Source organism: Trachemys scripta, chromosome 1, assembly GCF_013100865.1.
Source record: "Trachemys scripta elegans isolate TJP31775 chromosome 1, CAS_Tse_1.0, whole genome shotgun sequence".
In the NCBI taxonomy this organism is placed as follows: Eukaryota; Metazoa; Chordata; order Testudines; family Emydidae; genus Trachemys; species Trachemys scripta.
This window is the reverse complement of record NC_048298.1, coordinates 216365169-216389430: the sequence shown is the minus strand read 5'-3', so window position 1 is coordinate 216389430 and position 24262 is coordinate 216365169. Positions and strand designations below refer to the sequence as shown.

The 24262-nt window shown below is 42.1% G+C and overlaps 1 protein-coding gene across 3 annotated transcripts in view; it reads right to left on the bottom strand.

Annotated features, from left to right (window-relative positions):
* Positions 1 to 24262, bottom strand: part of ARHGAP6 (Rho GTPase activating protein 6) — a 475738-nt gene that overhangs the window by 98409 nt on the left and 353067 nt on the right. The window contains exon 1 of one of the 3 annotated variants that reach the window (XM_034757105.1): positions 8017 to 8395. The exons of the other annotated variants lie outside the window; for them this stretch is intronic. The gene's annotated coding sequence lies outside the window, so the exon portion shown is untranslated. Of the gene's footprint in view, positions 1 to 8016; positions 8396 to 24262 lie in introns of those variants that run through there. 3 annotated transcript variants of the gene reach the window in all.

Sequence of the window (24262 nt, the reverse complement as noted above, 5' to 3'; positions counted from 1 at the left end):
AGGGCCAGGGTCGCGGGGCCGGGAGCCGGGGTCGCCGGGCCGGGGGCCGGGAGCCAGGGTCGCGGAGCCGGGGGCCGGGAGCCAGGGTCGCGGAGCCGGGAGCCGGGGGGTGTGCCGGGCCGCCGGGGGGGGCGCCGGGTCGAGCCGGGGGCCGGCAGTGCTGGGCGGGCCGGGGGTGCTCCGCCGGGGGCTGGGGCCGGCACCCCAGGGCCCGAGCCGACCCAGGCTGGCGCCGCCGGGGGGCCAGCCTGGGCCGCGCCTCCTCCCCCCACACTCCCCGTTACCTGCTTCAGGCTTCCCGCGAATCAAATGTTCGCGGGAAGCAGGGGAGGGGGCGGAGACTTTGGGGAGGGAGCGGAGTTGGGGCGGGGGGCGGGGGCGGGGCTGTGGGCGGGGCCGGGGCCCCGTGGAGTGTCCTCCATTTGGAGGCACAAAATATGGTAACCCTAGTTTACCTGGCATCAGAGCAGCAGAGCTGCTGGCCAGAGTGGTCACCTAGGCACTGTGGGATATCCTCCCGAGGCTAAAAGCTCTGTAAAGAGGAAGAAAATGTCTTCACTTGCACATCACCACAAAAGCATCACCGGTAAGAGCTGTATGCCTCTCATGGAGGTAGCTTTCTTTTTGCGGTGAAACTTCTGAGTTTCACTGCAAAAAGTCATTGGCAAGTGCAGACACTTCTATGGTTTTTGCACAAAAAAGGGACTTTTTCCACTTTAAATGGCAAGTGTAGACATGCCCTTAGGAGTTATGTGGAGTAGCTAGTGAACGCTAGGTACTGAGGACTTTTTTCCTGCGTAGACAAGCCCAATTGTAGTATTGCCCAAAGTGTGCTAGACATTTTCTAAATACAGGAGAGGACAAGCTAAAAAGGCAAAGGATACAACATAGAAGGAAAGTGATCAGGATGGTGATAGGACATATCTTGTTAGTACCAGGAGGCATGAGCCAGAGTGACATCGTTCTCCCACTACGAGAAAGAGACCAAGTGACCTTCTCCGTTGGATCATATGAACTGGAACCATAAACTTCCTGAACATTAAATCTCACCAAATGAGGGTCAATCCATTCTCATCATCATATCCACTCATTATTATCCACACCCGAACATAGCCACTTTATAAACTTCATACCCTCATATCTCAATGTCTGTACTTTGATCCATCAACCTTTTACCCCCAATCGGGGATATTGCAGATTATGCATTCCTCATGCCACCTTATCTTAAACCAAACTTTGCACCCTCGATAATCTGTATGTTATTCCCTGATAACCAGAAACTTCTATGCTCAAACTCTGTTCACTATTTTTTTTAACGTCATCTTAATACAATTTTTGCCCAAAGTGTGCTAGACATTTTCTAAATACAGGAGAGGACAAGCTAAAAAAGGCAAAGGATACAACATAGAAGGAAAGTGATCAGGGTGGTGTTAGGACATATCTTGTTAGTTGTAAAATTTTTCTGTTGATTTTTTTTAAATCTTAAGCACACTGAAACCCCATCTCTATATCCTCCACCCATTAATCACCTCATCTCCCTCCATAACTCACATCTCCTACCAGTCCCCAGCTTCAATTATATTTTCCTTATGGCCCTTCAACCAACATTCAACCCATTTTCTCCTCATAAATGAGCAGTTTGTCAGAAAAATCAATAACAAACCAGAGTAGATGACTTACTTAGCATAAGGAAGACATGTGCCTAACTCCACTTTCTGCTTTTGAAAATCTGCCATCCTTCCCAAGTTCATTGTAAATATTATCCCAACCTCGAGCATAGCCTTTTAATAGGAAACCAGTTTCCATTTTGCAAAGATGTTTCAAACAAATTTCTATTATGGGTAAAATTTCTGAAAGTACTTAGGAGACTGAGTGCCTACATTACTACTGAAAATTTTATCCTACATCTTTTAACCTCTCCTCCACATCCGTGCCCCATCCCCCATCCTCCCAAGTCAATGTAGGCAATCATTATTAACCTAAGTCCTGATTCTGAGAGCCCTGTGTGGATAAAAAATGGTATCTGCATCTGATCTGCAAACATGGTCCGCGGCTGTAAAGTGGATATCTGCAGATTTGCAGGGCTCTAGATATAAAATTTAGATCCGCATCCATCTGCGATCCGCAAACCTGTGGATAGCTGTATCTGCGGATGCGGATATCCGCAGATATGAAGCAGATATCTCGATCCCCGAGAGGTTGATTTCTACCTGCCGATTCAGGCGGATAGTATAGACCAGACCTTAGTCTACATTACCACGTTGCTCAAGGGTATGAAAAAACACCCCCCTGAGTGACATAAACTCCGCCAGAGAGGTCCTTTGGGGCCATCTGCCTGTCCCAAGTCAGGATAAAGGAGGAAGGTTGGGTGTGGGGCTAGCAACTCCACCCCATAAAAAATTAACCTGCTACAGAAATGCCAACAATAGAGATAACAGAGACTTTTAGCCTGGAAAAAGAAGGGTCTCCAATTCGAAGACGCATGACGCTGGGTGGTGAAAGTCGTGAGGAAGCCACTAAGCCAATTACCCTTCTTGCAACCAGGGGGATTACCATCGGTACATGGAACGTGAGGACCATGTATGAGTCAAGAAAGACGGCGCAGGTCGCAGCAGAGATGAGGAGCAACAACCTGACCCTACTAGGCAGAAAAGAGGCCGTCCAAGACGCGACCTTCAGGCTATCATAAAAATGGACTATACCTGGAACCAGCTAGAGCAAATGGCCCAGGATAGAGGACTCTGGAGTTCTGTGGTTGGCGGCACATACCCCGATTGGGGTGACGGGCATGAGTGAGTGAGTGAGTGAGTGACATAAGTTACATCGACAGAAGCGCCAGTCTAGACAGTGTTATATCAGTGGGAGAGTTTCTCCTGCTGACATAGCTACTGCTGCTCATGGAGGTGGTTGAGCTCTCTCCCGTTGGCATAGAGTGGCTACATAAGCAACCTTACAGCAGCACAGCTGCGCACTGTACACTCGCTAGTTTAGACATGGCCTTAGATCCCCTCTGTTTAGAAGGTGTTGGCAAATGTTGAATTTTTAATGGCACTCTTCTGTCTATATATAATTGAGTAATAGTTCTTTATTAAATGTCAAAGTGTTGACGTTTCCATTTTAAAATGTGAACTCTTCAACCTCTGTGGGTCCTGGCTCACCATAAGAACATAAGAACGGCCCTACTGGGTCAGAACAAAGGTATCCTGTCTTCCGACAGTGGCCAGTGCCAGATGGCACAGAGGGAATGAACAGAACAGGTAATCATCAAGTGATCCATCCCCTGTCACTCATTCCCAGCTTCTGGCAAACAGAGGCTAGGGGCACCATTCCTGTCCATTCCTGGTTAATAGCCACTGATGGACCTATCCTCCATGAATTTATCTAGTTCTTTTTTGACCCCTGTAATTGTCTTGGCTGTCACAACATCCTCTGGCAAGGAGTTCCACAGGTTGACTGTGCGTTGTGTGAAGAAATGAGAAACCATATGAGAAATACTGACATAACAAATTCTGCTTGTTCAGAAATTTGCTTGAATACCTTTGTGCCCCGACACCACTGATAACATGGTCTCAACTTTGGAGACAGTATTGGTTGGTTATTGCTGCTTATACAGCCAGCAGAAGACGTACACATTTTGTGGCTTAGTGGACATAGCAAGACCGGTGCCCACTTTTTTGGTTTTTAAACTTTTTCAGTGATGGGGTAAGATTTAAAGAAACAAAACAAACAAACAAAAAAAACCCCCTAAAATTAAATTTAGAATATGGGGGGGTTAATCAGGTTAATTTTAGCTATATAAAATGTGAGGCCTAAATAATCTGAGAGTGATACTTTAATCAATTCTACTAAATAAATACAATCAGCTTTACTTGTCCTGGAGAAGTAGTAAAACTGGTAGAAAATGTGATGCCTCTGGATCAGGAAGGAAGAAGGTACCTTTGTTAGTTATTGGCAGATATTTTAAAATAAATGTGGATAATGCATAAGGTGAGATACTATTACTGCAACTTTGCATACAATAAGAAGTTACAGGAAGGTTGCATCAAAAGGTGCATAAGAATATAAGAATGGCCCTACTGGGTCAGATCAAAGGTCCATATAGCCCAGTATGATGTCTTCCGACAGTGGCCAGTGCCAGGTGCCACAGAGGGAATGAACAGAACAGGTAATCATCAAGTCATCCATCCCCTGTTGCTTATTCCCAGTTTCTTGCAAACAGAGGCTAGGGACACCATTCCTGCCCATCCTGGCTAATAGCCATTGATGGACCTATCCTCCATGAATGTATCTAGTTCTTTTTTTAACCCTATTATGGTCTTGACCTTCACAACATCCTCTGCCAAGGAGTTCCGCAGGTTGACTGTGCGTTGTGTGAAGAAATACTTCCTTTTATTTGTTTTAAATGTGCCTATTAATTTCATTTGGTGACCCCTCGTTCTTGTGTTATGAGAAGTAGTAAACAACACTTCCTTGTCTACCTTCTCTACACCAGTCATGATTTTATAGACCTCAATCATATCTCCCCTTAGCTGTCTCTTTTCCAAGCTGAAAAGTTCCAGTCTTATTAATCTCTCCTCATACAGAAGCCATTCCATACCCCTAATCATTTTTTTTTTGCCCTTTTCTGAACCTTTTCCGATTCCAATATATCTTTTTCACGATGGGGCAGCCACATCTGCACACAGTAGTCGAGATGTGGGCGTACCATGGATTTATTTGGAGGCAACATATTTTCTGTCTTACTATCTATCCCTTTCTTAAATATTCCCAGCATTCCGTTCGCTTTTTTGACTGCTGCTGCACATTGAGTGATGTTTTCAGAGAACTAGCCACAATGACTCCAAGAAGTATGGAGCAAGAAGTATGATCTCCAATATTTCTATATTCAGTGGGGAAGAATTGGCAACCCATACAAACAGGGCCTAGCTAACCTGCTTTTATCATGTGTGTGCACAATATTGCCAAAATCAAGTTTTAAAAGTCCTGAGATTTTAAAATTAGTACATTTAGAGTTCTTTATTTACTTTCAGGCTTTCGAGCCTAAGGGTTCAAGTTTTCAAGGTTTTATCTGCAATCACCTGGATTAGAAACTTAAATTTTTAAACAAAATGAAAGCTGAGATTTTCATGTAATCTCATGACTCCAAGAGTTGGGCCTTTAAGAAAAACATCAAATATCACAAGACTCACAATAAGATTGGATGAGTTAGCAATGTGTATGTACTGCTGTGTGTATTTATATACAGGGATATCTATGCACTGTTCACGCATCTCTATTTAGCAGAACAAATTTATAAATGAAAACAATCTGCATTTGCCAATTTAGTCCCTGCTATAACTCAGTTGCATTAAAAACGATTATAGCTACACTTTTTCTCCTACCTGATCCATTACAATAAAATGTTGGATCACAACTTTTTAGCAACCTTTGAAGCTTCTTTGTACTGTATCAGCGACAGCTCCCCTGATTCAAAACAATACTTTAAGTAAAATCTGCCATCGTTTAAAGAAAAGACCTTTGGACTTAAAATAAAAATTAATTTATTGGTCAAATGAAAAAGCTATAGTGTTAATCTATATGCTAGGGCAGGCTGGAAAACAATTCTGTTTTGTGAGTGGGTGGGAAAAAAATGATTCCAAAATTTGTTTTTCTTCTATGGCAGAACAAAAATGAGACCTTCTGAAATTTTTTGCAAAAAAGTACAAGCACAAGAGATCCACCCCAAGCACCCGGTAGTTCAGGCACTTGCCTGGGATGTAGGGAACCCAGGTGCCTGCTATGATTCAGGAAGAATAGAGACTTGAACCTCCCACCTCTCGAGTGAGTGCCCTAGCAACCAGGCTGTTCTGCTGTCTCTTGCATTCTCATCTGCGACCTGAGAAACCTTCCTGACAACATTTTTGTTGAAACCAATATGTTTCACAAAACACAGTGGTTTCAACAAAAGAGCATTTTTTTATGGGAAAAAGTTTCATGAATTTTTTAACTAGATCTACTGTGCCCCAACATTATAGGTTATGCATTCCATCCAGACTGGATTTCTGCAATGCCCTGTAAATGTGGCCAATTTTGAAGATAACTGGAAACTTCAGCTTGAAAGGGTACATGGCTACTCACTTACACTACTTCTTATAAGGAGCATATTATATCAGTTGCTCCGCAGTTGACTAGCTTCCAGTTTTTTTCCAGCTGCAGCTGAACTCTGCAATTTCTCTCCGAAAGATTTTAAGTTTTGCTGACCTTCAGGCCTGTTGCAAGGTCTATCTATTGCATCAGGCTTTCCTCTGAGTTGCGGGAGTGGGGGGCTGAGTTTTGAGGGAGGTTTTTATGATAAGGGGAGTTTTCTTTGAGTCCATTTGAGTTTCTGTTGTTATTCACTCATGTTACAATTATTTTACAACAGGTGTACAGTAGAGATACCTAGAACTGGTAACAGGCATACTTCATCCATTGAAAAATAAATAAATACCTCTTACAGATGAAGAATTTTTCAACTCATGTGCTACATAACTGCTCCACCCATTCATCTTTGTTTCACAGACTGTTCTCACACCTATACTGCTCATGTGTTCTCTCTCCTTCTCACATCCCCCCAACCTGCCCTGTCCTGCTCATTGATTTATAAAGTAGGAGGCTCTTGGATAACAACTCAGAATTGTAACACTCTGAGTAGTCAGTTGCAACCTTTTGACAAGGACCCTATGTATTCCAATATTTGGCACTGCCATATCTTCTGTATTCCAATTCCCAACCACAACAAACAGATGCTTTAATGATTATACTGCTCAAAAAAACCCTCTCAGAGCAGAACTTAAACTGAAAATCATAACAGTGGCCATTAGCGCAAATTTAAGGAATATAGAGTGAAGGTTGATGGGCACTCACAAGTGCTCCCATTTTATCAGTTTGCCCTTGTTTACGCATTGGATTAGTGCTGGCTCCCTTTGGGCTGATTTCTCCTGCATTTGGGAACCATGCAGCACATATGAAAGGTCACCACTTCCGTGCTACTTGGTGAAAACATGTTTACAAAATTGTATCTGCTTATTTGCAGTTATGGACACATGATGCTAAACTAGATTGATGGCTCACTGTACAAATATTTGCTCTGACACTAAAGCCGATATAGTGTTCCTTGATTTTCTTTTCAGTAAATAGGTTATAGTTCCATAAAAACGACATGGAAAATTAAAAATAAATACAAATAAAAACATTATACATCAGCAGGAAGTATCAAAAGAGGAATCTTTTATAAATTACCCTCTAATCTCAGGTACCCCAAATTCAGACTGTGTGCCTACTAACTCGGCTGCAATTTCATTCTTTGCTTTAAGCAGCTCATTTGTTTTGGACGGGGAGAGGGAAAATTAGCCCATAAGTTCCCAATGTTATGAAAAACAGAAACAATTGCTAGAGTTACAAGCTCCTCCAGGACTGAGCCAACAGATGAACAGCTCTTATTCTACACTACAAATCACTGCAACTAACTGGAATTTAGAGAGACATGAAGGCAGTTTAGCTAGTCTATAAAACACAAGGCTTACAGGATACGGTGTTTTGCATAAAGGAATCTATGCAATTATAATTGTATATTTTGGGGTTACAGAACCTTCACGCACACTTAGAAAAACAATAAACTTACACAGATTTCAAAGCAGCTCAGCATCTGATTAAGCCATTTAAACAAAATCAACTGAAACATACAATGCCACCGATCATTACATGGATTTTGCTCCTCTCAGGCTAACTATGAAAACATGCAAGATCATGAAACTAATCTAAAAATAAAAGGTCTTTGAGAGCCTTTAGTTTGTTGATGGAATAGATTTCAGAGCTTGGTAAGTGGTAGGCACAAACTAAGTGCCAATTTTTTTCTTACTAAGCAAGAAGTGTTTGTTTTCTTAAAATTTAGCTACAGCAAATAAAAATTAAAATGCAGTAAGTTAAGAGTCATCACAAACACTCCATTACAGTTATCTCTAGCACACTACATATAAACACATTTTGTTTGCTTACCCATTAACTAAATTCTGCTGCGTCTCCGGTGTCTTTTCTAATTTGATCAAACCTCACTTGGAACAAGAACTCGATTTAAAATTTTTGTAAAAAATAATGCAGTTTTCCTGAAACTACGTATCAAGTGTCTGAGAAATAGTCCAGCTGGAGCAACTCTGACTCCCACCATACCTTTTGTTCCCAGAGACTTCTACTATCATTAATCTTAGGAAACCAAAAACAAAATAAAATAAAATAATCTTTTCATTTGACTGCTTCAAAGTAAGCTCAGCAAGTTCAGTGAGTGTGTGTGTGAGAGCGAGTGACAGAGGGAGAGAAGCAGACAAATTGCAACTGGATTCCCTGCTTCTTATTTCAATGGGATTGTTTTGAAGAAGTACAAGGAGTGGTTAAGAAGGGGCATGTCTCCCTCCCCCATTTAAAAAAAACAACCTTCTTCCACATGGCTGTACAAACTCATAACTGGACTGTAACTGTGCAAGCTTTCCTTATTAGGAATAGACCAAAGAATGTTGGAAGCATCTGGTAAAATCACTTTGAGCATGTTAAGAAGCATTTGATGTTTTCTCTGTCCTTCCAAGACAGATAGGTTTTTTTTTTAATTGCTTTCTAAAACTCCTCTGCCCTAACAAGCAAAACCTATACCCCAAACATCTTTTAAACAAAAGCAACACAGAAGCTAAATGTTTTATGGTTTGCTAGGGGAAAAATTCCTTGATAAAGATTTTGCTTCCTAAATAAAGTCTGTTGTATTCACAGTCTATGAGTACTATACTGCCATTTATAAAATGAAGGTGGGAGGAGGAGGAAGTCTAATTAAAAACAAACTCTGAATCACCAGTTATGTTGATTGCAGTTCTATTCCACGTGGCAACTTACCAAATCACCACTATAAATGACATCTTTGTTTCTCAGCTGATATGACTTTACCTCATAGAACTGCTCTCCCAACAAAAGGAAGACAAAGATTCCAGTTCACAGGGATTGACTGACTGTATATCATCATCAAGTTAATTGGTATTGAAATAAAAGGTTGTTTGTATGGCTCCTAATCAAATTCAGAGCCCACCCCAGGCAAAGCCGCACCGTTAAGACTGTTAATGCACATCAGCAATTTGAGGGAAAAGAGATTAAAATAACACTGAAGGAGAAAATGACATTTAAAAATTGGAAACCCGGGATACTTTAAAGCTAAAGTAAAATATTTTAAAAATCAACAACGTTGGAAAAGATGGACATATACCCAAATGTTGTTAACACTATCCTCCAATACTGCCTTGAGAACACTAGAAAATTTGAAATCACCTTATCCATACAGAATATATAGCTTCATATTGTCAGTGATCCTGTAAAAAACATCCTTCTTTTTGTTGTAAAAGAACCCTGCCCTCTCAGGAAGGCAATTTGACAATTCAGACATTGAAAAGGCAGCGCAATAGAGGCAATAATGCCTCACTGTTTGCATAGGGTAAAATTCATCCCTGTGCAGCACCAGGCCTATGCACCACTCAAGTTTCACGTCAACCCTGTTTCATGAGGCCAAGGCACCAACATCCCACTTGGGCCCTTTGGGTATTATGCAACCAATGGTAAGCCGTCATTAGACAAAGAGCCAGCATGCAGTCATAATTCATATAAAACCTCAGACTGAGAGTATAAATCATTACATTAGAGCTGGCTCAAAATCTTCCAACAGAATGTTTTTCTGTCAGAAAATATCAATTTATTGAAATTGAAATGCTCTGAAAATACCTAACTGTAATGCTAGTGTCCTTTACACCTTAGCTCTTAACTGGTTGTGTATCTTACATATTGCTTTTGTTTAAAGGATATCAACATGAAGTTTGACTTCGGGTAGGAGAGGCGGCTGCTTGAAAAATAATTAAGGAACTGACTACCTTAGAAGGATGCCTGACCTCTCTGCTATACTATTAATGCCAGCCTCAATCACCTCGTTCTCCACTTCCGCCCCAAGCATCTTCATGCATCCTTCCACATTCCTCTGTATGTGTGGAACATTTTCCCCAAACTTATCAATAAAGACCTGTCCTCCTTCAGAAGACCCAACCTAGGTCAACATTTTCAAATCTGCCATGTGCTTTACACTATAAACTGCTTTCCAGTAAATTACCTTTCAACTTCACTAAGTATTCTATTGTAACAGCCTATAGAGGCAGTTAGGACTGCATGGTTTTTCACTATGCTGCACACTATGGCCACTAATTCATGCACAGAAACATTAAAGAGAAAAACAGATCCTTCCATCCAAGAGCATGATCCAAAACCCATTCAAATTCATTGACTTCAATGGCTTTCAGGCAAGCCGCAAAAGCACATGGTCCTACAACTTGGTTTAAAGGAGACTCTGTTATATCTATAGCTAAATAAAAGCCTTTGAAACACAGCTGAGAAGTTCTAAGACCATTCAGTAAAGGAGAGTAGTATATGCATACACAAACTAGCCAAGCAACAACTTAATTCCACTGCAATTAAGGCTGAACAGCAACCTTTTTGAAATATGCCCTAAAAGACTGTTTAAACCTCAAACTTAGCCAAAATCATGGAAGTTTCAGCTAAACAATTTATCTCACCCGTTCAGATTATTGTACTCAATGATCACATCCCCTGCTTGTTATCATTTAGCTAAGCTATACGTATTTAGTGTTTTAAATCTTTCCTAAAAAGCCTTCTCCATCTAATTCATTTTTTCTTGTTAGTCTTTGAATTTTCTCCAATTTCTATAATTCTGTTATTCAAATATCCAGAACCAGGCACAATATTTCAGCTAAGGTCATATATCGTGGAACTATCATCTCTCTGGTGCGTATTATGGTGTCTTCACAGACAGAGCCCAATAATCACACAAGACTTTTATGCTATCAACTTTTCTATGTTGACTGCAGAAAGATAAAACAGATTTGCAGTGAATCATTCAATTTAGCAACCCTTACTGAAGTGATTAACTATGAAAGCTATCATCTTCATCTTGAACTTGTAATCCAGTTACTACAAGCTGGAAATACATCTTAACAGCAAAAGTAAAAAGAAAAAAGAACTCCTTCCTAATCACCCATAGGTTCCAATGTATTAATACCTTTTGGCTTAAATAAAGATCCTATCACATTCAATAGCTAGCAGTCTACATTTCGAGGTATTTTTTGGAGAATGTCACTATATCTAGATGAGTTTATCATTACATTCCTTGTTTGAGACATCATCATATTTGAGAAGGGTTCTTACACTCCAAACTGCTTTTTTTTTTTTTTTTTTACAAGTGGCTCCTACCTTTCTGAAAAGTTTTCCATTTGGGGTGAAATTTTACCAGCAGAGTCTAACCCTAAACTTTGAGCAAAATCCAACCAGCCGTTTACGAGTTCTGTGAACAAGAAAGAAAATACACTTTCCCCATTATTTAGATTTGGTTCTTTCACATTCAGACTCAAAATTATTTATCCTTAAGACTTGAAACTGAATATGTGGCTAGACCTCAGTAAGTAAATAATATCACTTTAAAATTATTAAAGTAGTCTCATCAAAGTTCTAAAAGTTGAAAACTTCATTTTTTGTGAATGTGCACTATATAACTTTTCACAAATTTTGAATAGTGCAAAATTCCAAGAACCAGTCCAGAGCCCCACTAGGGTTGACAACCCTCCAGGATTGACCTGGAGTCTCCCAGAATCAGCACTGATCTCCTGGTGAGTATTGAAAGAAATCTGGGAGATTTTAATAGGATATTTTAAGAACATGACATTACATCCTGTTAGGAAAAAAAACCCTCCAGTAATAGCTTCAGTCAGAGTTGGCAACCTAACCCCCACTCCAGAGAAGTGAAGGAGGTTATGCAAAGGGTCAACCCATTCTCCAGTGGCCCCAGGGGAATAAAAGAACAGCTTTAGAGTAGTGCTGGTCTAAAAATTTCCATCAAAGTTGTTTTACAATGGGAAACTGGGTTTGCAACTAAAAAAAAGTGTGTGAAAAGTGCCTGCTTTCCATGAAAAAAATTGGTATTTTCTTGAAGAAACAGACAGTTTTTGGCTGAAAAGCAAATGTATTTTGATTCAAAATGGCTCCGCCATGCCTCATGGGACTTGAAGTTCAAACACCTTATGCTAGCATACTTCCCGAATGAGCCTGGCTCTCTGACCAGACTACTATTCCCATGATGAACCACAGCCAGGGATTCCTAGGGCGTATCCCCACCCTTCACTAACAGGGGAAAGAGTGGTGCATCATTGAAGATGCAGCCTGGCCAGAAAGCCTGGCCTATAGGAAAGACGGGGAGCATAAAGAATCCAAACTACAACTCCCATGAGGCATGACAGCACCATTTTGAATAAAAATATTTCAATTTTTGATTAAAAAAGCCACCATTTTCTGACCAGCTCTATTTTAGAGCCATCTTCGTGCTAAGGGAGCAGTGGTGCAGCTGAGGATCTGGCCTAAGGGTGCACAGGAAAACCATGATCACACTAAGTTATACACGTTTAGTTCTGACGGAGCTCACAATTATTACACTCAGTCACTCATTCAAAAAAAAAAAAAAAAAAGAAGCATTATTTATGAGCCCTATACAATATTAACCTTCGTGGGTGAAACTAAAAGAGTGAGAGCAACCTGTGCATACAGCAGAAGCAATTTCAAATCCACTTAATATAGCTAATCAGTTTAAATGTTTCTCAATTACTTGCTTTCAGAATATATACTGACAAATTTATGAAAAGTGTTAAGTAGTATATTTACATATCTTTCTAAAAAAGAGAGCTTTTCTTTGAGTGTACCTCAATACAACCTCAGTAAATTGATACAAAAAAGATGAATAATGTGGACAACATTTGATTTAAACAAGAGCTGCAATGTCATCTTGGCATCAGTGAATACGCATGAGGTAGGCTGGCTTACTCTACAAGATAAAATAATAATTTACTGAGTTATATAACTGCATACATTGCATAATAAAGCATGCATTTGTTTGTTTCAAAATCAGCAATTACTGGAAAATACCTACTACCCTAAATTAAATACTGAAAATCGTTTTCAGATTCTAGGCCTAAGCTCAAAGTCAGTGGTTAGTCATTTACTTACTAAGATGCTTTAGCATGGAATTTACCTTCACTGTCTGCAAGAAGCACCATTATTTTTAACAGATGCCATTGTGCCCTAACTTATTGTACACCCTTTTTCACAATGTGAATATGCATAAATGTATTTTTCATGTGTCCCAGGACATCTAGGGTTACCATATTTAACAAATAAAAAAAGAGGACCCTCCACGGGGCCTTGGCCCCCCCCATTTCCCACCCCTAGCCCCGCTCCTTCCCCGCCCCAACCCCGCCCTAACTCCGCCCCCTCCTCCCTCCCACTCCCAGCCACGCGAAAAGGGCTGCCTGAGCGCTACCGGCTTCATGGCGTCACAGCCCCCAGACCCTGCGACCCCGGCCGGTGCTTCCCCAGCGCAGCTGGAGCCCGGGAGGGGAAGCGCCCAGCCGGGGGCGCAGGGTCTGGAGGCTGCCCGGCAAACCCTGAAGCTGGTAGCGCTCGGGCTTCGGGCAGCCCCTATGTCTCCGGACCCTGCGCCCCCGGCCGGGCACTTCCCCTCCCGGGCTCCGGCGGCACAGGGTACAGAGGCATGGGGGCTGCCCAAAGCCCGTAGTGCTCGGCTCTTACACAGAGCCAAGGAGTCAGGGGAGGAGCAGAGCAGCCGCGGGAGGGGAAGTGCCCGGCCGGCATTTTCCCGGACATGTTCGGCTTTTTGGCAATTCCCCCCGGACGGGGGTTTGATTGCCGAAAAGCCGGACATGTCCGGGAAAAACCGGACGTATGGTAACCCTAAGGACACCTCTCAGTAGGAAATACTATGATTCAGTTGATAATCTTTGGTAAAATATTTTAAATTAATAAGTGAATTTGAGAGAAGTCTTTATCTCTTAAGCAAACCTCTGCTACACTTAGGGTTGTCACCTTTCTAATTGCACAAAACCAAACACCCTTGCCATGCCCCCTGCCCCAAGTCCACTCCCCTTCTCTGAGGCTCCGCTCCCCACTCACTCCAGCCCCCCTCCCTCCATTGCTTGCTCTCCCCAACCCTCACTCACTTTCACTGGGCTGGGGCAGAGGGTTGGGGTGCAGGAGGGGGTGTGGGCTCTGGGGTAGGCCAGAAATGAGGGGTTCAGGGTGCAGGAGGGGACTCCAGGCTGGGGCAGGGGTTTGGGATGTGGGAGGGGGTGCAGGCTCCAGCTGGGGATGTGGGCTGGGGGTGGAGCTGGGGATGAGGGTTTTGGGGTGCAGGAGGGGGCTCTGGGATGGGGCCAAGGAGTTTGGAGTGCAGGTGGGGGCTCAGGGCTGGGCAGAGGATTGGGGTGCAGGAGGGGGCTCAGGGCTAGGTAGGGATGCGGGAAGAGGTGCGGGCTCTGAGAAGGTGCTAAGGGATGGGGTGGGAGCTGGGACTCTGGGAGGGAGTTTGGGTGTGGGAGGGGGTTCCAACTTGGGGCAGAGGGTTTGGGGTGTGGGCTCTGACTGGACATTGCTTAACTCAGGCGGCTCCCGGTTGGTGGTGCAGCGGGGCTAAGGAAGGCTCCCTGCCTGCCCTGGCTCCGCACTGCTCCCGGAAGCGGCTGGCATGTCCAGCCCCTAGGTGTAGGCATGGCCAGGGGGAACCACGGCCAATAGGAGCTGCGGACCCAGCGCTTGGGGCAGAGGCAGCGTGCAGAACTTCCCTGCCCATCCCTGTGCCTAGGGGCCAGACATGCTGGCCACTTCAGGGGAGCTGTGCAGAGCCAGGGCACACAGGAAGCCTGCCTTAGCCCCGCTGCGCTGACGACCGGACTTTAAATGGCTTTAGAGTCTACATGTCCACTCAGTCCCACTTCTTGTTCTTAGCCAATCGCTAAGAGAAACAAGTTTGTTTACATTTCCGGTAGATAATGCTGCCCACTTCTTAATTACAATGTCACCTGAAAGTGAGGACAGGCATTCGCATGGCACTATTGTAGCCAGAGTCACAAGATATTTATGTGACGGATGCATTAAAGATTTATATAATAGAATCATAGAAGATATGGGTTAGAAGAGACCTCAGGAGGTCATCTAGTCCAACCCCCTGCTCAAAGCAGGACTAATCCAACTAAATCATCCCAGCCAGGGCTTTGTCAAGCTGGGCTTTAAAAACCTCTAAGGATGGAGATTCCACCACCTCCCTAGGTAACCCATTCCAGTGCTTCACCACCCTCCAAGTGAAATAGTTTTTTCCTAATATCCAACCTAGACTTCCCCCACTGCAACTTCAGACCATTGCTCCTTGTTCTGTCATCTGGTACCACTGAGAACAGCATGGCTCGGGATTCCCAAACTTGGTTTGCGACTTGTTCCGCCTGTGCCGCTTCCCGCAGCTCCCATTGGCCGGGAACGGCGAACCGCGGCCACTGGGAGCCTCGAGCGGCCGTACCTCTGGATGCTCAGGTAAACAAAACGTCTCTTCCAACCCTAATCTTCTATGATTCTATTATATAAATCTTTAGTGTATCCTCCAAACTCCCTTTCTGAAAACTGGGCCCTTAAAGTCAATACTGCTGAATGAAGGGGTAAGCAAATAGGATGGCCGTATTCACAAAGCAACGACACCAACATAGGGGCAGACTGAAAATCTATTTTTGCATAAAACAACACAAAAGCTTTCTGATGTTCTCTTCTCTCCCTTCTACAATTTGCTGTTGCTGGTGTGCCCGCTAAGTGCCCTCTGCTCCTATTTAAACTCTCTAATAGCGAACTAACAGCTTTCTTTAATCCAATTATTTTAATCTGTCTGTGAGGCAGATGCAGCAGCTGCTTAGCTCCTCTTACCAATCTTATTAATACCCTAATTAAAACATGCACTCATCAGCTGAAAGACCCATTCAAACCTTTTTAAGTCTTACTTTCCATTATGGCTTTATTAAGCTTAGTAAAAAGAAAAAAATCAACATCCTAGATTTTAAGAGATTGACAGTGGCTCAAAATAGGCATGCAAAGACAGGGAGCTGAAGAGGTTTGTTGCACTAGCCTTGTAACAATTAATTATCTGGAAGAAGAATACAATTTGTCTCCATGTCCTGCTGTGAGGACAGTAGAACTGAACTCCCGGCACAACAACAAAGCAAAGTGTGAAAACTTCTGTCAAAGCATAATTGCATAAAAAAATATAACAATTCAGTACAGCCCAATATTTCTATTAAAATACAAGACTACAAAACACTGTCATTTTGGAGATTATAATAGCTATATATTTCTCATCAGCATTATGTCCTTACTACGGAGAATAATTTATATACTTAGTTGATGTAATATATTTTATTCAAGATAAACCAAGGTAGTAAAGCATTTAAAGTCTGCATTTTAAAGTGGTAAAATCATAATGCTGTCTATAGTTATGTAAAGTCACCATTGCTACATGCCTATAGTGCACCAGGAATAGTTATGCTGCCGGAGGCCCAATCTTGCAGCTATTCTGCATACACAGGACCACCATGGATTTCTGCGGGAGTTCCATGCATTGGAAGGTTTGCATCATTTGGCCTTTTGTCTATGTAAAGTATACTCACATTCCTTAGTATGATTAGTACTAACATATGCAAAAAAAGATCATTTAATTCCTGTCCAGAGATGTAGTTTCTGCAAAAACATATTGTTGGGCCAAATTCTCTGTTGGTATAAATTGGCTTAGCTCCATACGTCCATTAGCTCCTCCTTGTGCAGAGAGCGTGGTGGCCTGGGCTGGGCCTGGGGTGATGGATGGGGGGGGAAACACATGACCGGTCACATGACATCCCTTTAGATCGTGCCCCCGCCCCAGTATGGAGAGGCACCAGTCATCTATGGCGGGGCGCACTTGGGGGAGGGGGCAGAATGGGACAGGAAGAGACGGAGTAGGGGCAGGAAGAGGCAGGGTGGGGCCTTGGGGGAGGGGTGGAGTCAGGATAGGGCCTGAGATGGAGCAGGGTGGAGCACCTCCGGGAAATGATAAAGTCGGTGTCTGTGGCCCTAAGCTTTATTTACTCACATTGTTCAAATCCTGCACTGAATAAAGAATGTGTTGTTTTTTTAAAATGGTGTCTTTTCTGTGTCTCTTCTCACTATAATATATGAGTGCTTCAAAAAAGTTAATGAATTTTCCTCATAAAATCCCCATGAGGCTAGAAAGTTTTATTTCTTCCATTTAACAGAACCATGGCAGGAGTAAGTAAGGTAAAGATTTGCAAGTGTCCAGTAATTCTGAGCTTCTCAATTACTGGCTGACCAAATTGAGACACGGAGGGTCTGATTTTTTAGAGCAGCTGAGCACCTATAGTTCCCTATGGAGCTCTGAACTTCTGAGGTGTCTCAAGTTGGGCACCAACAACATGAGTAAAACATAATTAGTGGCCACTTCCAAACATTTCAGTTTAAATTCATTGCCCGACATTACACAGGAACTTTGTGGCAGAGCCAGAAACATAACCCATTTCTCCTGGATTCCAAACCAGTTCTTTAAACAACATCCTCATTCTTTTTTGTTATTGTTGTTCGGTTGTTTTAAACAGATACACACCTTCGTGCCTCATTCACACTTTTCAATTTGTGAAGCAAATGAGGCAGAGATCCAACCAGTGAATTCAATGCACAACTCCGTCTCATTCAGAATCCATCCAGGAGATAGAGAAATAGCCTTGAACTTTTCCCCTCACAAGAATTTACTTAATTTTATTTCTGTTACTGAAAATGTCAGCTGCAGAAGAATCTATCCTTGCTTAGTGCATCGCCTGATGTAATTCCCTTAAATCTAATTGTCACCTATAGCAGTCAGGCTGGGTGGAGTCATGGACTCTATCCCTGGGAAGAAGGAAATTACAGATTGCATTCTTCAACTACTGCAGGATTATTCTCTTGTAACCAATGGGTGCAGACTCTACAGATTCACATCCTAACAGGCTCATAATTTCCAAAAGTGAGCAACTTTACAGGCTCATGTGGGCTGGATAAGCCTCTTAAAATGATAATGAAATATTCTAGGCTGTGTGTGTTTATCTCAATTTTTAATTATGCTAATACTTCTTCTCAACCTTGGTCTACTTTGGTGCCAACCTCTGTGAAAGTAGTTCACAGCACCATTGAAATTTAACCTTAAAACTGTTTCCTGCTGATCTCTGGTACTAGAGGCATGCACTCGTTCCCACTGGAGTGGTATGTTTGTCATTTACTTCAATGGGAGTAGGATCAACAACAAGAAGTAATAGATGCAGCAAAAAATACTTTAACAAACATTAATAAGCTTTAGGCAGGGAGCATGTGTTAATCTATTATTGTGAAGCACTGTGTTGTTAAACAAATATTATTATCTTAAACTAGTCTTTTGTCCTTTGCTGCCTTCCACTGTTCTCCCACCCAAAAATTATTCCTGAAGCAGAGCTTCTGTAACCCCAAATGGGAGAAGAGCCAGAGGTTGCTTTAAGTCCTCTAGGGAGTATGCTATTGCCAATCTATATTTTGTGGAAGGGGCTTTGACAATGGTGATAGGCAGCATACAATACAAAATAGAAACAGATACCCTCTACAGAATGCAAAAATATACGGTCAATATTGCCCCATCCCCAAACAGAGCAAAAAACAATAATAAGAATAGCATCTATTATTTCATACTTTCAGGAACAAAATTAATGGATTTAAAAGAAATTATGCTTCTCAGGTCTTACTCACCATAATAAATTCAATTTTTTTTCCCTACTAGAAAACAGGTTCTGCAGAATATTCTCAATTTATTGGTGATGAGAAAGAGAAACTCAGTTATAGCCTTATTTTCTTGTATAGGACTGAAATAACACTTTTTCCAGATTTCCACAGAGAAGTAAAGTTTAGTGGAAAAGTGCCCAGTATCCGGAAACATTCTCTCTTTGGAAATCAGTTTTACTCTTTCCCTCCCAAATACGGTCTTCTGTAAATGTGCAGAAAAGAATTGTTTTCTTTTAACAGCACGGTGCACTCTTTTAAAATATTTATTAAAACATTCATTCTGGGGTTTGAAATGTATATGTTTCAGGACAAAGTGTATAAATAAATCCATTATACAATATTCCAAGCTTGCACGAAAGTCTCAATCAAATGAGGAAGTGTTTGGTTTTTGACTCTCATGAAAATTAGAATCAACAAGGTGCAGTCCTGCTAGGTCACATACTGGAAAAATAGAATGGATGAGTTCAGTATCATATTTTTGATGTATTATTTGTATTGTACTGTACATAGATTGACTGTAAATAGAGGGGTGTAGGCATGTAGGGGGAAAATTTCTGCTCCACAGAACCAGAGCTATGAAGTAGATAAGAGACAAAGGTATCAGTTGTGTGTTCTAAGTATTAACGTGTGCCCCAAATTCCTGATTCTGTTATACTCTTCCAGCAACTACACAAGTATGCCTAAGCTCTGTACATCATGTTGCATGCATACCTTCCCTCCAGAATCTCTCTGGAAATGTGCATACTTTTGTCATTCTACCATAAGTGTGAGAGTAAGAAACAATTCAGTCTGCAAAATAAACGCTTTAAAAAAAAAAACTTTGGCCTGTTCAAAAAACATTCTTGCACTATATATATATAAAGTTTTAGGGAAAACAAAAACAAAACAAAACAAAAACACAAAAGCCACATAAAAGGAACTGAACCAGCTAATTTACCATACCAGGAAAAAAATAAAATTGAGTGGGTTACAGATTAGCAAGTCTAATATTTAACACACAAATTGCATTGTTTTCTGCTCATTTGCTGCAACAATCTGAACAAATTTAAGAGAAATGTTATTTAATTTAGCAGTGATTTCACCATCCTGTAAAACAAAATTCTAACATGCCGTCAGTGTACCTTTAAGAAAGTGCCATTCCATAGATACAGGCAACTCTGGCTGAAGTGAAGAGTTGAAAAAGGTTGTATTTCAGGCCTGAGTGCTTAGTTCAGGGGAGCATCTTTTTCTTAAAGGAACAGCAGTTTCCCATGTACCATGTCCTCGCTCATGAAATTATCAGCCAAACTCTTTCTGCAACCCATGGAGATTCACAGCCATATGTAGAGTGCTCTCTACTTAAAAAACTCTCGTAGGAGAGATGAGCTGTAAAACATTGCTTCATGCGTTTGCTCTTAGCATACTGTGATTGTATGACCTCATTTCAACTGCTTGAGTTTGTTAAGTTAGCCTTCCCAAGAACTCGGAGTGTGTTTAGATAAGTTCCCCCAATCTTTCTGACCAAAATAGTTAACTTACTCATTCCCCATTTGCTAGTTACATTTTATATTCATTAGAGGCCTGCAATAATTCTGCTGAAATAAACATATGCGGGTGTACGTAATTTCTGAGAGAAGAGGGTTATTTTTGTTTGCTTTTGAATATACTCCATGTGTTCTCCATTTTCTCCTTGATCTTTTATCCTAGGAACTCAGAAATAAAATAAGGGGAATGTATTGAAAAGATATTGTCAACTTGAAATTTCATCAACTTTCAGGTACCAACCTGCCCAGAGTCCTCAATTTTTGAGATTTTAACATTTTCCTATTGTTTTAAATATTTTTCTTTATTCCTGTTGCTGTATGCAAAACCCAACACAAACAGAAAGGGAAACTGACTGAGCATCCACAGCAAACAGTAAAACTGATTATTCTCAAAGACCCGCCAAACACACAGAAAATAACAAAAGGGAAAAAAAAGAAAAAAAGATTTTTTTCTTCAAATGTTGCATAGTTATTTGAGATGTTTCTTTTAACAATAGTTAGGAAAGGATTTCAGAGAACATTATGATTTTTAAGATGACAGTGTCCCTAGAAACAGCTCATGTTCTTTTTTGACCCTGCAATCCTAAATCATACTCTCCTCTCTTTGTAAGGTGTTTGAGCATATTCTAGTGGATAAAACAGAAGTATTAATTAATTTTCAACCCCCCCAAACTAGAAATATATCTTTCTTTTTCATTAAAAACAAAAGATGCACAGATAGCCTTGATCGCATGTTAATCACTTACAGCATACCTACAGCTGCTTCTGTTTACATTAACTTGGTATGAAATGCACTGTTATTCTTGAAGTAAATATTGAATGAACAGCAAAGAGTTTTAAACATAAAATGCTTGAAAGGTCAGCTGCTACGTTACAGTTAAAGAGATCACGTTATTAATGAAGATGGCATTGAGTGTTTCATTTGAGCATTTCATTCCGTATTTTAGACATATGTCTCAAATTTACTATAAAAAAAACTACAGGGCTTTCGTTTTCCATAGTTCTTACACCAAATTTGATCTCAGTTATACTGGTTTCAATCCAGTGTAATTCTATTTTAATAAATGGAGCTATTCTGGATTTGTGCCTGTGTGGCTGAGATCAGAATTTAGTCCATCATCTTAAAGGTGCCACAGGACCCTCTGTTGCTGAGATACTGCAGAACATCTTGCTGCCAGAATTGGTATAAACTCCACCAGGTAGACACCTACCTGGCCAAGAACATTTATTTTAGGTTAGGCCCAGTTCAAAGAATTTCTATACCCTGTTGACAAATACTACAGATTTTTAAGCTTCAAAAGCCAAACAACTTCTGTGTATTTGTAAAATATCAGAAACACTCCCGCCCTCCACAGATCACCATTGTGTCTGAGCTTTGGAATTCTATTTCGTAATTCTTGGGATTTTGTTTCACCAATAAAATACTACACAACACTAGCATTAGCAGTATTGCCAGCCTCAAACATCCAAAAATCATGAGTCAGCCCCAAAACTCACAAGATATTTTAAAACAAAAATAAATGGGTTCTGTTTATTAGCCTTCTGGTTCCTGAGACTTTTGGATACATGCTTTCAGGCTTTTCTCCACAACCATGTGAGCTAAAGTTTTTTTTTTTTTAATGGAAGTTAGGATTCTCACTTAATGACCTCTCTACAGGAACTGGGGATTTAAGGGAAAAACCACCAAATACCAAGCTGGCAACCCTGTGTTAGTATAATGTAAAGTTTGAAATATCAAATAGTCCAAAAAATAAGGTTGTTCCTGCAAAATTAACTTGGCCACCATGATAGTCTGTATCATTTTCTATTTTTGTATTCCTTCTTAAATACAAACCTTATGTGTATTATTGTTTATATTATTAATGTGTGTGATGGAAGTGGAGCTGCTCTGTAATTATTTATCAATATTATACACTGATGTGGTTATTGAGCTGTTTACTGTATGATTATATTGGTTTAGTTTAATAGTGGTCTGTAAGGAAAAATAAGCAGGACAGGAAGAGCAGCTCAAAACAATCCTCCCTTAGTAAACACTCAAGGGTTGTTATGGGACAATGGAAGACCCACTGGCTCCAAAGACTCTGGTCTGGCTTCTGCTGATCCTACCAAACTCGTTTTGACAAGCAGGACCAAAGCCCAGGAACTGACAAGAACAAAGAAACTCTGTTTGGATTAAAAGGGTTTCTCTTTCTCTCAAATAGTTGTTGGGGACCCGTTCAGGGAAGTCAGACTGATACACAAGCAGTTCATTGGCCAACTTGGAACAATGACTCTCCCACATGCTTTGTTTGCTCATATTGTGTGGTCAGGCCAATTAGCACCCAAGTGTGTTTCTCCTCTTTGGCCTATTCCCTGCTACGCCCTGGCTAAGTGTCTCTAAAAATCTGGGACCTCTGCACTCTTTCAACATCCTGTAAATGTCGTCTGGCCTGTCCACCTTTGTTCCCATAAGGGTAGACCCATCTTATGTGCACCTCACACCCATAAATCCTGCATCCAATCAACTGGATCATAGATCTCCACCTGTTTTGATGCCCAGGCCTGTCCCATTGTTGTGTGCTGCCAAGCCTCATACCAAAAACTCCTGAGTCATTGGTGCAACTCCATGGATGAGATTAGAAGGTCAGACATATCATGATGGAGGATCTGCTAGGCATCGCTCTGAACTGTCATCCCTCCATGATGGCAGAGGACATCTTAGATCCCACTTCTAGTACTACGTGTTAATGGTTGCCTTTGGTCTGCAGCACTGTCCTGAAGCGAAACCCCTGAAGCCTGCCTCAGTTTCCCTCCTTCTCTGAAGGATCACTCACAATCCAGCCCACCTGTTTGTCCTTTGTCACAACCATAGCCCTCTGGCTAGCTGTTGGACATCCTTTCCCCTTTCTGGGTGTTAAAAAGTCCATCCCCTGGCTCAGGGTGTACAGTTACTGGCATCTTTGAGTTTAGTTCACTTGCTCAAGGACTTAATGGACCCTCCTGTTGGGTTTGGTGGGCCCAAACCCACCCACTTGCTGGGTCCCAGTGGTTGGTGCCAATCTCTCAAGCCCCAGCCTGTTTTGTATTATGGTCCTCTTGCAGGGCATTCCTCAGGTTCACCCTATGGTCCTCTCCTCCAGAGGGTTTAGTTTCCTGGGCAGCTTCTCACTGGTCTGTTTCTGAGACCCTGCTTCCAGTAGCTCCTCAGCCTCTCTGGCACTCACGGGGCTAGGGTTGTGGTTGTGGATCTGGTGGTTAAGTGTCCCCAGCTCTCCTCCATGGAGCTGGGGTTGCAGTTTAAGCCAACCATATCTTGGCCTTCAGCTGGGTCCTTCCCTCCCCACCCCCAATTAGTTCTCTAGCTTGGACGGTTCATCAGGCCAGCTTTCTGCTGATATCTGCTCAGTTGAATATCTCTTGAGGAATAGAAGCTGCTGCTAAAGACCCCTCTACCACCAAATAGGGGGCAAAAAAGGATCAACCCATCAAAATGATAAAATCTGAAAGTTCTGTAAAAGAGATGCAGAACAGGCAGCTTGTTACATGTGAGGATTTTCTGTACTGTTTAGGAATGTTGGCAATTATTGCTGGTGATTTTGTTGTCAGTTAATGCAGATGGGCATTTTTCACTTCATGCTTTTACCACAGCTAATTACTAGGGTTACCATACTTAACAAATAAAAAAAGAGGACCCTCCACGGGGTCCTGGCCCCGCCCATTTCTCACCCCCAGCCCCGCCCCAACTCTGCCCCTTCCCCGCCCCAACTCCACCCCCTCCTCCCTCCCACTCCCAGCCACACGAAAAGGGCTGCCCGGCTTCACGGTTTGCCGGGCAGCCCCCAGACCCTGCGTCCCCGGCCGGCGCTTCCCCAGCGCAGCTGGAGCCCAGGAGGGGAAGCGCCCAGCTGGGGGCGCAGGGTCTGGGGGCTGCCCGGCAAACCGTGAAGCCGGGCAGCCCTTTTCGTGTGGCTGGGAGTGGGAGGGAGGAGGGGGTGGAGTTGGGG